The 14,125-nt window shown below is 41.8% G+C and overlaps 1 protein-coding gene across 1 annotated transcript in view; it reads left to right on the top strand.

Moving 5' to 3' along the window:
• Positions 1-14,125, top strand: part of ETS1 (v-ets avian erythroblastosis virus E26 oncogene homolog 1) — a 64,604-nt gene that overhangs the window by 328 nt on the left and 50,151 nt on the right. The window lies entirely within an intron of this gene.

Genomic DNA, 14,125 nt, shown 5'->3' with positions numbered 1-14,125 from the left:
GGGGGGGGGGGGGGGGGGGGGGGGGGGGGGGGGGGGGGGGGCTGTTGGTGGCCGAGACCCTTGGTTTGGGGGTGGTATTTATTTTCACAGCTGTGTTTTTGTGAGTAGTGGGAAAAAGCTCAAAGAATTTCCAGCGTCCCCATTTCTGCTTTTTAAATCTTTCCAACTAAGCCTTAAGGCTTTATTTCTTAACGTGTTGTGGGGGGTGGGAAGAGGGTGTGTGGACACGGCCTCAGAGGACATCATCCCCTGTGTGTAACGGGCTGGCCCTAAAGCAAAATTTTAAATGTCTTGCAACCCGAGCACCCCTGTCACAAGCCCTTTGCGGTCTAGCTCCTCTTTTCTGGGTTAAGAGGGAGGAGATGGGAGGAGAACTGAAATTATCCGTCCAACTTTGGGATGGGTCCGATCCTATTCATGCAGGTTACTTATTTTACCCATGTTTCTTACCTGCCATAAACTTGTCCTCTGGTACCAAAGAACCGTTAGAAGAAGGAAAGCATCCCAACTCTAAACGTGACTTTGTGTCTTTTGAAGAAGAGAGGGGATAGGAAAGAAATTTCATTTTGTTTTAGACACAGATTTTGGTGCTAAACAGCTTAATGGAATCCAGCCTTACAGAATTCCTAGAACAAATGCAGTTTGAGAGGGAAGATGCTTTCCTTTAGGGTAGGGAATTGCCAGCTCTCCTTAGAGATTAGTGATTTTGGAGGTGAAAGAATATAGAAAGATGCAGAGAGAAAGTAGTGCATTCTGGAAAATAATTAATTGCAGTAACATGTTCCTCTGTTGTATCTGATTATCAATAAGTTTAGTTGCTGCCCTCTGTGGTTACCACTTCTGTGCCTCTGCCATAATTAGTTGCTTATTTTAACCCTTGTTTCATCTGCTTGAACTTTCAACACAAGTCCAGCTGATGTTTTGTCATTCTGAGGTCCTTCAGAAATGTTTTTAAAGACAGGTAGATCATGCCCTCAACCCCAGGATTGCTGTGCACAATGAAGACAGAGCTTGTTTCTTGTCACAAGGATGATGATGATGTGAGCAACACTGAGAGTGACTGGAGCCGTGGCGGCGTTTCAGGCACTGAAGTGCAGTTCATGATGTCGCTGTGATGGTTGCATCGGGAGGTTCAAGGAAGCTGGAATAAATTCTGTTTGTCACAATTGATTCAAACCATACATACAAGAAGTGAAAGGATAGTTCACAGCAAGATATAAAATCAGCTAATAGGTCCTTTCCTTAAGAATGGCTTGTTTATATGTGTTGTTATGTGTGTTTATGGGGAAGAGACAGATTCGGTCATCTGGGAAATATCGTGTAGATGTGTCAGTTCACATACCTATGATGGATCTTTCGTGCTGGGAATGAAAAAGAGTCGCTGGCAACACATGTTTTACATCACAGTAAACAGCTGAGGTAACTTTTTTTTTTTTGTAATGTAACAGTAAAGGTTTAACATATATGGTACTTATTTAAATTATTGATAAAAATAAACCCTGGGCAAGTAACTTTCTTTAGGTTCCCCATCTGTAAAATGGGCATAGTAAGGCCTAAGGCTACACTCAATGTTCAGTATAAAAAGCACCCTTAGAATGGCTTTCTTTTTTCAAAAAAGGTTTCCAAGCTACTGATCAGGTTTTGTAAGTGACCTTCAATACAACAAAATTTCAACTGGTCAAAGAAGTTGGGCATTATAATGAGGTTTGATTTCTAGCACCGTCTTGGGGAAAATAGAGAAACTTGAAAATACATAGAGATATACTAAGTTTTCACAATTTTTTTCTGGATGTTTAATTGCTTATATGTGATTATTTTGCCCATACCTCAGAGAGGGAAATAGAGACACAGAGAAGAAGGTAAATAAGTAAAAATATCCAGTGAGCCAGTGGCTGAAGTAGTATTAAACCCTGTTTCTAACTTCTCAGTGTACGTTGCCTTGAGTGATATAGCATGTTACCTTTGGAAAGCTCTGCAAAGAAACTTCAATTGAGTCTTAAACTTTCAGGTGCAAAGAGGCAAGAAACATCGGTCAGGGCTGCCTGCTTTTGTTAGTGGAAGGACAAGACATTGGCTAAGTGGGGATTTGCTTTGCCCATCAGACCATATAGGACATGTGTTTAAAGTTTAACTTTTCACAGCGTGGCTTTGTATCCACAGCTGTGACTTAAATATTTGTTAGAATGATTTCTTTGGGTTGCTTAGTTTCTTATGTGTGGAGACAACTAGTATGGGATCTTACCTGGCTTAAATGATTAAACCATTTCCTCCCAGCCCCTCCCAAATTTATGAGAGCTATAGGCAGTAGGGAAGTGGGGAGTCCAAACAGGAGTTGAAAGACTTGTATTATTTGCCTGTCTTTGGGGCTAGGATCTGATCAAGAACCTTTAATCACTTTTATTCTATATTGAGACCTCACAGGATTTTGACAGCCTTAAGTACCAAATTAACATATACTTTGAAATAACATTAGAATTGAATTTTCCTTGTAAGTGTAAAGTGGGATATACTGTTTGATTGCAACGGTGTGATTGCGAGGTTCTCATATCTTAAATAGGCTAAAAACAGATGTAGCCATTGAGTTCGCTCCTGGTTCTCTCCTGGTGTGGAGCCTGCTGAGAAGGGGCTTAGGCTGGGTGCCAAAACAAACACATTCACAAGCTGCTTCTTTTTTCGTCTTCTTCCCCACTCCACTCCACCTTTTTGGTGAGGTGAGCCTAATGTCCAGATAAGAGCAGGAGTTCCAATTCTAATGTTTGCCCTTTTATAAGAATGAAAGAATCAACCCCTCACCCCACACCATGCCAGAGAGGGTGTCTATCCATCGGAGACCTGTATTGTCCTTAGAGATAGGAAGAAAATTTTTTCTTTCCCAGCTTGGTCAGTCGTTGTATTTTCATCAGTATAGACAAGAAAGAAGGGCGGTGCTGCCCAGGCTATTAGGATCTGTGCTCCTGGATACCTGCTGACCATACTGTGTTACTGACTAAAGAGCACAGGGGTTCAGAGCAGGGACTCTGGAGCCAGTCTATCTGGGTGTGAATCCCAGTGTAGCTACTTAGCTCTGTGATTTTGGGCAAATTGCTTAATCTCTCTGTGCCCCAGCTCCTGCATCTGTAAAATGAGTGGAATAATCATTCTACTTCGTAGGGTTGGTATGAGGATTAAATCTATGAATATATGCAAAATCTTAAAACAGTACCTGACCCTACTACATTCTGTTTAACAGTTAACTAAAAAGTCAACAAAAAATGACTCTGACTGGTGTAGAATTTTCAGAGGCCCTTGAAATGTTTTTGATAGGGGATATGGTGGCTGTGTTATCCATCTTCTCTAGTCTATTATTTGAGGAGGGGAAGGAGAGTAATGTTAAGGAAGTGTTTTTCACCTGCTTAGCTGAGATCTCATGCTTAATGAATCTTCATGCTGTGCTCTGGAGAGCAAATGTAGTGAGCAGGTAACTTTCAGAGTGTCTTGAGGTCCAACTGTCACAGTTAAGAGTCATAGGGGTTGGCCAGTTACTTTGGGTGATAGAGGTTGTCAGTCTTACCTCTGAGCAGGAAGGCCACCAAGTCTGGGGGCAACGGGGACATTTGCAGCGTTGGTGGAAAAGGAGAGCTTTTCAATTATGCAGGGCTGAGAAATGTATCATGTCCAGTTATTATAAAGTGTCTCACATTTTACTTATTTATTTGGTTGGCAGAGCTTGCATTCCTGGCATTTTTGGTCAGTTTGTGTCACTGTTTTTGGTTGGGTTTTTTTTTGTCTATGTAACTTTTTTTTTGTCTTAAAGAGACCAGACCACCCCGTAGAAGCATCCCCTCCCTTTAGGAGAAAAACCAGCTTGTGGTCAACCTCCCTGAGCCCGCTTACTCTGGGCTCCCTTAGGATCTCTACAAAACTGAGAGCTGGTTAGTATAGGTCAGTATTTATCAGGAAAGAGAGTCTCCGTATTTCAAAGAGTACAGCGGATAACCCTACAACAGCTGCAGTGACAATATAATTAGACATCTCTCCGGACAGTATAATTAGACATCTCTCCAGTGTGCTGAATGAATAACCCATGGCAGTGGTGGCATTCCACAAGCTTGCATTGGAAGTAATTTCTTGCCATTCAGAAGGGATAGGGGCAGTTCTGGAGCTCATTGTGTGTGCATTGTGCGCTGAGCACATTCACATAAAAGAGTAGTTTTATGCTTCACACTTTTTCTGGGGTGGGGAAAATGTTATTTTCTCCATTTTTCAGATGAGGAAAATGATTTAGATGTGTCTACTTTTTGCCTAAGGCCACACTTCACGAACTTACGCACTGATGAGATGTTGCAGGCATTTTCTGCCTAAAATAAAAGCGCATGTTATTCTTGGAAACTCTGGAAATTAAAACATGGTCGTATGAGAAGGCAGTGCTGGTCTGTGCTTTGGGGGTTCAGGAAGTATGGGGCTCCCTGCCATCCTGCAAGACTGCTCTGAGCTGAATCAGATGGCCTCAGTGCTCTGGACAGCTTGGGGAAAGGGCCTGTCCCGTGGGCTGTCCCCAGGCCTGGCTGTCCAGATGTGTTACTTTAGGAAGATGCTTAAAGGTTCAAGCAACGCTTACCTCAGATTGTGAAGCAGAGAACCAGGGTTCTTGTTTTTCCAATGTCTTCCAGATGTCCTTGGCTCTCTCACAGGTGGGAAGGCGATTACGTTCACTTCCAAGGTCAGTCCTTCCCTGAGCCTCCAGATTCTGCCTGTTTTACCTCCCTCATCACTGATGCTGCTCCGCGTGGAGCCTCTCACAACCTGGATGATGGAAGATGTAGATTGGCAAACTAGTTCATTTTCTTAATACAGTTGGAGTATAATTTTCCTGCTTGCAAAGCAGTCATGGGTAGTTAGATTTGTGTCTACACAGCAAGTAAAATTTTTTTTCCCCCTAAAACTTAGTTTAAGTCTTTCATGTGTCAGGGCACATTGTTTGGCATTGTCGTGGAAGGAAGGAAGATTAGTCCCAGGATTTGACCTGCAGGCCTGCGAGCCGTCCACAGCCCATGGCTAGAAAAGAAACAGACTTTCTGGCTACTTGTCTATGGTTAAGGAAATGGTTTCTTTATCACTCCATTATGGGGAGCATTTCCCAAATAATTACTATTCTTGGGCCCACACAGTCATCTCAGAGAAGAATTTGTATATGAACAACATAGTCTCCATGTCTTTTTTTAGCTGCTCCATAATAAAACATTGGCCCCTTTTTCCTGCTCAGATGGAATCTCTGATAGGATTTGCCTCTGTGTTCTCAGTATTCTAGGTCTATCAGTATTCTAGGTCTTCTCAGTATTCTAGGTCTCTGGTCACAGCTGTTAAGCTGTTGTTAACTCAGGGTTAGTAATGTCAAGGCTGTTTTCAGGTTTATCATTTTTACTTGTCATGTGTCCATAGCTACTTTTTGCTTCTTTTCAGTTGGATTGTAGGTACCTTTTTTCAAAATGTCAGTGGATGTTTTCTAAATTGCATAAATTTATGCAATACTTGGCTACTTTTCTGAAGCCCTATGCCTATCTGCATTACCTTTATTTTTTAATTGTATAGTTTATAATTTCCATGAGGATACAGAAAGAAATTGGTCTATAGTGTAGCGTGATAGGTCCAATTTCATTGGCAGAGAGCCATGCTTACAGACACACTGAAAATATTGCTGTTCAAGCCACAAATTTTTATTATTTAGTTGACTCTGTCATATTTCCCAGGTACTGTCTAGTTTCTCCTGCTTGGGTTCAATCAAGCCGGTCACTTGACACTCCAAGTGTGGCTTCTTTCTGCCCCTTTAACTTTTGTCCCTTTCTGTAGCATTTAGTTCTGTGTCTGAGAGTTTAAAATATTGACTCAGATAGTGCTTTTAGACCCAAAGTAACATGGGAAATTTTTAGATTACTGGATTTCAGATCCTGATGGTGTATAGATAGGGAGATCATATAACTTACCATACAAACTGGGACACTTTTGAGAACGTAAAGGGGCACTATTAATAATCACACCAGAATGATAGACATAAACTGGGGCTCTCCCAACAGAGCGGGGTCACCCTTCTTAGACACTAAGAAGGGTGGATGATGGCATTCTCTAGAATATCTTCTCTCAATTGCTAATCTTAGGGTTTAGACCATCCAAAGTAAACTAACAGGACCAGATTAAGAGTTGGAAGCAATTCAAGTTGCGTGTGGTTTCCCCCAACCATGAGTTATATTTTTAATTTGCTTTTGGCGCATAATATAAAATTTCTCAGCAACTGAGAAACAACTCAAAATCAACCTCAAACAAGTTCACTTCAAGCATTTGAAACCTGTTGGTAGTTTTGGGTAGCTGTGATAAGCTGTTGAGTTTTGCTTTGCAAGGTTCTGTGGAGGAACTGTGAACTTTCTGCATGTAGAGCGTGTGCATGAACTTTTGAGTAGGAGGGAAATAACACTGTTAAACAAGTGAAGACAATTAAGAAGAAAAAAAATGTTAATGGTTATACAATATGAGGAGTGTTTTACTGTTGGAATAAAAAGAAGCAGAGAAAGGCTTTTAATTAATTTTTTTTTTGGTACCATTAAAGTGGGCAAAAACAAAAAATACAAGCACTCAATACTGAATTCTTCAGGAGGTTCACTTGCAGCATCCTTTTTGGCTAGAAAAAGGAGAAAGAAAGAAGAATGAAGACAGGAAAAAAGTAAGAAAGTATTAAAGAACTAATGAAAGAATAGACAAACAAAAGGAAATAATAAGAAAAGGAATTAAAAAATTTAAGCAAAATTTTATAGACTTTTGGTAAGGTCTCCATCTTTGGACCAAGCATGGCACTTGGCTAATAATTCCAGTCTCAGGTGGCCTGGTGGGCAAAGTCTGTTGTTTCTACTCTGTCTGTGGGGTAATTTCTGAATACTTTAAACCCCTCATGGGTGTATGACTGGTCAGGATAACTCAGATTGAGACTTCCCTGGGTTCCAGGTGCTTCATGAGTGGAAGTGCAGGAGGACCAGTGTTTGAATTTATGAAAATATGCGTGCATCAGTGATGATTTGTATTTTTCTGTGCCTGCTGGACCCTCTCTTCCGACAGTTCTTGGCTAGAATGGTTTCATGGGTCAACTTCATGAAGGACATGAGCAGTTCTGAAGCATTGGGAGAGGTGTAAGAACAGGGCCGGGATTATCTTCCATATGGAGAACAGCGTGGGAAGGGTGCTGCAAGTGTGGGATGAAAGAAAGCCTTACGTAAACACTGAGAAAAATCTTGTAGAAAGGGAAGAGAGAAGGAAGTGGTAGGCCAGAGCCTGAGAACGTTTTAAATCTCAAGATGAATTTTGCCTTTGCAAGTAGGGAGAACTTAGGGACAGAGCAGTGTTATTGAATAGGCTTATGAGAGAGGTGCTTTTTTTTTTTTTTGGCATTACTTTCCCTCCCACTCATACTGTTAGTTGTTAAAACCTCTATATCAGTTTATCAGAATAAGCGTTAAACCTCAGAAAAGATGACAAAATCTATCAGGTACATATTTTCAAGCTACAAATGGAAAATTAAGAACCTAGATCAGGCAAGGGAATCTCCTAAACCTGTTGAGTGTTTGTAGATACACGTTTTTTGAAGTGTTTAGGAACTCCCACTATGTGCCAGGCATTATACCTGTTCTCAGTTAATGACATTTTTATGCAATTACAGTTTTGTGCTTGGATAATTTATTGTTCTCATTCATGTTCAAAATAAGAATGTGTTGTTGAGTCTAATTCTAAAATAATCTTCAGAGAATTTATCACAGGAAATTTTCAGCGGAAGAGTTTCCATGCAACTGATGTTTATACTTTTAGTATCTACGCATTTCTCCTATTTGATATTCCTTGCCTAAAATTTAAGTTAATTTTATACATTGTGCATAGGTTGCCTTACATCATCAGGATTAAATGAAATGCACAAAATGCAGTGAGTAATCGGTAAGAGAGACCTATCAGCACAGTAGGAATAAGTATTGTGTACAAAATAAGCCAAGTGTCCACCCTGGAAGGGCATTGCTGGCTGTAGAGTCTGGAGGCTTGGATTCTTTTTTTTTTTTTTTTGTGACCGGTAAGGGGATCGCAACCCTTGGCTTGGTGTCGCCCGCACCGTGCTCAGCCAATGAGTGCACTGGCCATCCCTATATAGGATCCGAACCCGCGGCGGGAGCGCCACTGCGCTCCCAAGCGCCGCACTCTCTCGAGTGTGCCACGGGGCTGGCCCTGGAGGCTTGGATTCTAGCCATTGCTTTGCATTTGTCTGTGTAACCTGGGGCAAGTCATTTCATCTTTCTGGACCTTATTTTCTTTATTAGTCAAGTATATTAATTGGAGAAGATGACCTATAAGGTTTCTCCTAACACTGACATTTTATGACTCTAGGTAACATTTAAAATGATCGAGACTTGGAGAGAGCATAGACTGTCATTCAAGAGGTAGGCAAAATAGGGATGTCTTTATTCTTTTTTTTTTTTTTTTTTTTTTAAATTTTTATTTTTTTTCCTTTTTGTCTTTTTTCGTGACCGGCAACGGACCGCAACCCTCAGTGTCGCGCCCGTACTGGACTGGGACCGGCAACGGTATCGCAACCCTCGGTGTTTCGCCCGCACCTCGCTCAGCCAGTGAGCAGCCGGTCTGTATGTGGGATCCAAACCCTCGGCGGGAGCGCCACCGCACTCCCAAGCAGCGCACTGTAGCAGTGCGCCACCAGGCCGGCCCCGGGATGTCTTTATTCTAATCTCCAAATTCTGTTTACAGCAATTCAGTCATTGGGGAATTTTGGGTGTCTCTATACAGGGCAACTTCCACAGATGTAAATGTTAGGAATTATTACCAGCCTTGCTCACCATTGGGGAAACTGAGGCATGTCATCTCAGGGGTGACACTAGACCAAGAGTCACATGTTCCTTTTGGTCTCCCTCCATGAAAGAGCTTCCTTTTTCCATAAGCCTTTGCTGCAGTTGCTGCGGAAGGCAGCTCCAGTGTGGGGTCTGCCGCGGAGGAAGGGGATGTAGGTTGGGGGTCTGGCAGGTGAAGCAGCTAGGCCCAGCTGCATCCTGGGGCGGAGCCTGTGGTCTGAATAATGAGCTTATTTCATCCAGGCTGCCCCTTCTTGGTGCACTGCTCTGCTCAGAAACAGCCCCCTCCTGCATCAGGAATGCCTTCTGCTATGACACCTCCACCGCTTCCTGACAAACCCAGTGAGTCAGGGCCCTGCCTCCTGTGTGTACAGAGGGAAGGGCCAGCCCGCCTGCTTGCTCTCAGCTGCTCACGGAATGGTTTCTGGGCAGCAACCAGCTGACCCTTCAGTGGGCACAGGCTGCCTGGCAGAGACAGGGCAGACAAGATATCACCTGCTTTGGCCTCCCAGCCATCTAGGAAGCTAGCACAGTACGTTGGGGTTTGGTGAGTCCAGGCCACCCTGCTTTTCAAAGGCTGCGCTTGCGGCAATGGAAAAACCTCGCCTGCACTGTAGTTGTTATCTGACATCTCATTTTATTGACATTAATGTTACCTTTTAAGAAAGGTCTGTCACAGTTACCCCTTTCTTTCAGAAGCAGGGACCTAAGTTCAGCATGCCAGTTTTGGGGGAAGACACAAAAACTGCCATTGATGACAGAGTTTATCTACTGGTGCCTACATGGGGGATGCCACTCATCGCCACGCATTTTTACTTTTTTCTTGTGTTTTGTTTATTTTACATTAGCTATTGGGTGCTAACTTTGTGCCAAGAACCTCCTTATTTTATCCTAATCCCTAATAGTGAAGCATTATTCCCATTTCACAGATGAAGAAACTGAGGTTAAACAACTTGTCCAAGGTGGTAAAGCTGCTGAGTGCAGGAGTTTAGATTCAAACCTGGCTGAAGCAAACTCTAAAATTCCATCTTTGCTGTTTTCACAATTCTCAGAAGTATCTGGATGTTTGTTTAATTTGGGAGAAATACTAAGGTCTGTTTGTGCATATTGGTTACCAGTTAATCTTAATACTTGGTCATAATCTGGTCGCATTTTCCAGTGTGACATGCAACTTCGCTGCATCTGAGCTCACGGTAAAGTGTTTGAGTTACAGTACTTTACAAATGAAGCAGTGATGCTGAGTTTCTCTCTCAAGGTCACAGGGCAGATAAGTGGCAGAGCTAGAAGGCGAGGCCACATTTCTCCAAGCCCATAACACTTGCACCCAGCCACACTCATTTAAAAATTTTTTTTCATTTGATAAATATCTAGTACATTCACTTAAATAATCATAATAGGAATAATAAACATTAGCTTGGGATCCCAGTGTCAACCAGGCATCCTCTTTTTCTTTTCTTTTGTTAGAGGATATTTAAACACATTTAATGAGTCCCACACAGTTGGCCAATTATTGAGCTTTGAGCAAGTTGCACAGATCATTATGATTTAGGATTTGGAAAGGTTGCACAGATATCCATGATGCCAAGCCACTGTCCAAACTTTTAGTAGAATGGCAAATTAGTTCCCTCTCAAGGAGTAAAAAAATGTGGGTTATCTCACGGGCTACTAGACAAATATGCTATTTCCCTCTGTGGAAGGTTGACCTTGGACTTTGAGAAATACATTTGTTTTACTTTTAACTTGAAGAGATTTGAAAAGAATTCCTGTCCAATCTCTGTTTTCCTGTATTGAACTCTTAAGGCACAGTGCTTTGGTCTTCTTTACCTCAGTTTACCCCTTTTATCAAATGAGGTCCATTTTAATGAGTAGCAGGAACTTCAGGTACATGGAGAAGTGCTTCGGGTAAAACAAAACAAAAACAAAAAGCAGAAACCTTCGACTCTCATACTGCGTGTTATGGGAAAGAACCGTGCCGTGCCAAAGAGGCATACAAGAATTAATGGCATCTTAGATGAGAGATTTTTTTTCTCCCATTTCCATGTGGGACAGAGGGCATTTGCTGTGGCACCAGGTATATATACTCAGAGTTTAGCAGAGTTAGATTATATTATCTCCCTAATACCTAATGTGTTGTTCCTTAGCAATAAAGGTAAGCCCCCTTTTCTCACCCCCCACCTTGTTTTGGTCATTCCAGAAGCCAGACCATTCCAAGGCCAAATGACAGGTTGTTAGCCCAAGAAGTATCCCCTTGGCATGTTGCCATTTCCTTGGGAGTGGGTGTAACTCCTAAGTAGCCAGCAGTGTGCTTGTGCTTGGGTGCCTCTGGATTACTGGGGAAGAGGAGTGGGGATGGGAAGTAGCGGGTAGTACACCTGATTGCAGCAAAAATGGAGATAATAATTTTAAGACTGGCATGTTTCAATCTGGGCACTAACTTTAATGCTTGCCAGGAAAATTTCATCTTGCAAAGCGAATCCTAGTGTGTCTCCTCCTCAAACAGGGGTACATCCTTCTGGCTTAGTGTCTCCACTTAAGAATTGTTTGGGGTCAGGCCTATGGAGTCCTTGGTCTTCCCTTTACGTGGTTTGAACATTTTCTATGCTGTCGACTAGGCAGGTCTACACAGGTGGTCATCTCTTACCTTCTGTCACCCGGTGTGAGAATCAGGGTACGGAGTATGTTTTTACTCTGAGCTGCCTGGTTATTGCAGCATCTCTGTGTCATCTCTGTATTCTTCTCCAAGAAGGACGCTCCTATTGGGTGAGCTGCCTTTCTTTGGCAAAGAGTGGGAGAGTTAATGAGTTCACCTTTAGAAAGTACTCTGGAGTCATTGGTGTTGCAAAGAGTGTTAGATGAGTGGGGAATACGGTACAGAGTGGCAATGCTGAATACATATGAACTCTCCCGGGTGAGCCGTGTGCACAGAAAGTACATCCTTGATTTCACATAAGATCAAGAGTTCAATCTTACACCTTCCTTGCCTCCTGATGGAAACTGACCGTTCTTCAAAACTGCTGGGTGCTCGTTTTTGGTTTCTGTACATATCTGTGTTTCAATTTGGAGGAGTGAGAGAAGTGAAACTAATATTTATAGAGTATCTACTAGGTGTCGGGTACTTTGCAAGAAGTAATTGCATTCTTTAAGCAACCCTATAAGGTTGATGTTTTAGATGACCAGCCACTTTGCAGATAATACACTGAGAGGCCCAGAAAATTTTCCCAAGGCTATAGAGTTTTCAAGTCACAAATTGGAACTTAGATCTTTTTAATTACAAAGTCTTGCCTACTTAGAATCTGTTTGAAGAGAAAACTTGCTAACTTTCTCTTAAGAGGTCTTGATTCTTGGGACGTTCTTCTGTGTGGTATGTTCTTTTTTAGGCTCCTCATTCTTATCAGGGTTAGGAAGAAAACATTCAGTTTATTTATAAATATCTACTACTGGGATGTTTAGTGAAGGGAAAGATAAAAAACATAGTTCATATAATTTCCATGGTGCATTTGCAAATTCAAAATGGACAAGTGAAAGGTGGCTAACTAGATTTACTAAACTTGCTTACAGATTAGGTGCTTTGTTCCCCATTTTGCAGATTGGCAAATTAAGGAATGAGTGAAAGCTTCACCCATGCATGAGAATTCTCCGGGGAAGAGATACTCAGAGGCACAAGTGTAGGCCTTGAGGCCACTTGATGCAACAGGAATGTTTGTAGGAAAATAAACACACACATGGAAAGAATCAAGTCTACACGGTGGACATGGAGTTAACCTCTGATTTGACTGGAGGTACTTTTTTTAATAAAGTATCTATTTTTGGGTTTCTGAACCCCTCTCTTGGGGGAGCTTTGTGGCTTTTCCATGTTCTCATCCATACTTTTTTTGTCACAGACGGCTGATGGAAGAACTTTGAAATTTCAGGCTGGCTGAAAAGCCTCCAAAGTGTTTTGGGTGCTGGGTGAACAAAAGAGCGATTTTGTTTTCGAAATGAAATTGGGCCCAGGAAACTTGCTGCTGGATCCGCAGCGCTTACGGCATGGTGCCGGTGGCCAGCGAGCAAACTTGCTTTGAAAAATATATATATTTTCAGTGTTCTTATAGGCACACCAATTCCAAGGAAGTAATATTTGAATTTTCAAAAGCTGGTGCAGGTTACACACTAGGCCCCTCCTATACAAGCTAGTCACAAATCTTATGTATGAATCTTCTCAAAATTCCTGTTCTAATAGAGTCTCAATGTAATTCACCTATTTAGTGATTGGTACTTGGTTCTTATGTTATTTGTCAGGTGGATTTATTTATGCCACTGGTTTCTTACCATAATCTTATGATTTAGATAAATTTTCTTTTTCCCATTTGGTAGATGAGACCTCCAAGTGACATTTAGGTTGCTCCTTAGTAAGTAATCTTTGACCCTGAGTCATACAACTTCACTTATTTTTATGTCAGTTATAGTGATACTTTGACGTAAGAAAGCCCTGGGTTTGAATTCAGGCTTAATACCTACTAATTTGTCCTTGAGTGAATTATTTAACTTCCTAAACCTTGCTTTTCTGATCCTTACAATGGAGAGAATAATAAAGTGCTTTTCAGGGCTATTGTAAGGATTAGAGATAATGCCTGTAAAATACTTTTTCACTGCCACAGGGTCTCAATGAAGGTATTATCATCATCATCATCATCTCTATCTCTTAGGCCAACAAATTCTGTGCAAATGTTCATTGCTGCTGACACTGTTATTACTTCAGTGGTTGTTAAAACTGTGGTTACTGTTAACCTGGTTACAGAAAATTTTCCACTTGTCACCCCCATAACTAAGTGGGCCAGAGCAGTCTCTGCGGGCAGTTACATTATTTTCAAAATCCTCTCACACATACTTACCAAACTTGAGTTAGATTGAGGTCACGTTTCCAACTCTAAAGCATTATTTTCAAAGACGTTACCCTGGCCACTTCAATAATGCGGTTTCTTGGAATTGTTGCTATCAGGATATCAAATTATTTTAATTGCTCAAGTACTCTCCTCTTTGCCCTGGGATACTTTCTTTTCTGGGAGAAAAGAACGGCATTTAAGGTTTTAGGAGGAAAACGCTACTACCTGATAATTCAGCAAAGCAGGATTAGAACTTCCATTCTCCCAGTGTCGCTTCCTGAGCCAGGCCGCCTTCTACAGAAATGTGCTGGGAAGGTCTGGGTCAAGGAATTCATTTGGCAACCTCCTGAAGATAACAAGCCTCAGGATGGCAAAGCCCCACTGTCCTTTCTTTCTTCT

This window comes from Galeopterus variegatus, unplaced genomic scaffold (assembly GCF_000696425.1).
Source record: "Galeopterus variegatus unplaced genomic scaffold, G_variegatus-3.0.2 Scaffold247, whole genome shotgun sequence".
Lineage (NCBI taxonomy): Eukaryota > Metazoa > Chordata > Mammalia > Dermoptera > Cynocephalidae > Galeopterus > Galeopterus variegatus.
The sequence above is the reverse complement of the archived record's forward strand: the minus strand, read 5'-3'. Positions and strand labels throughout refer to the sequence as shown.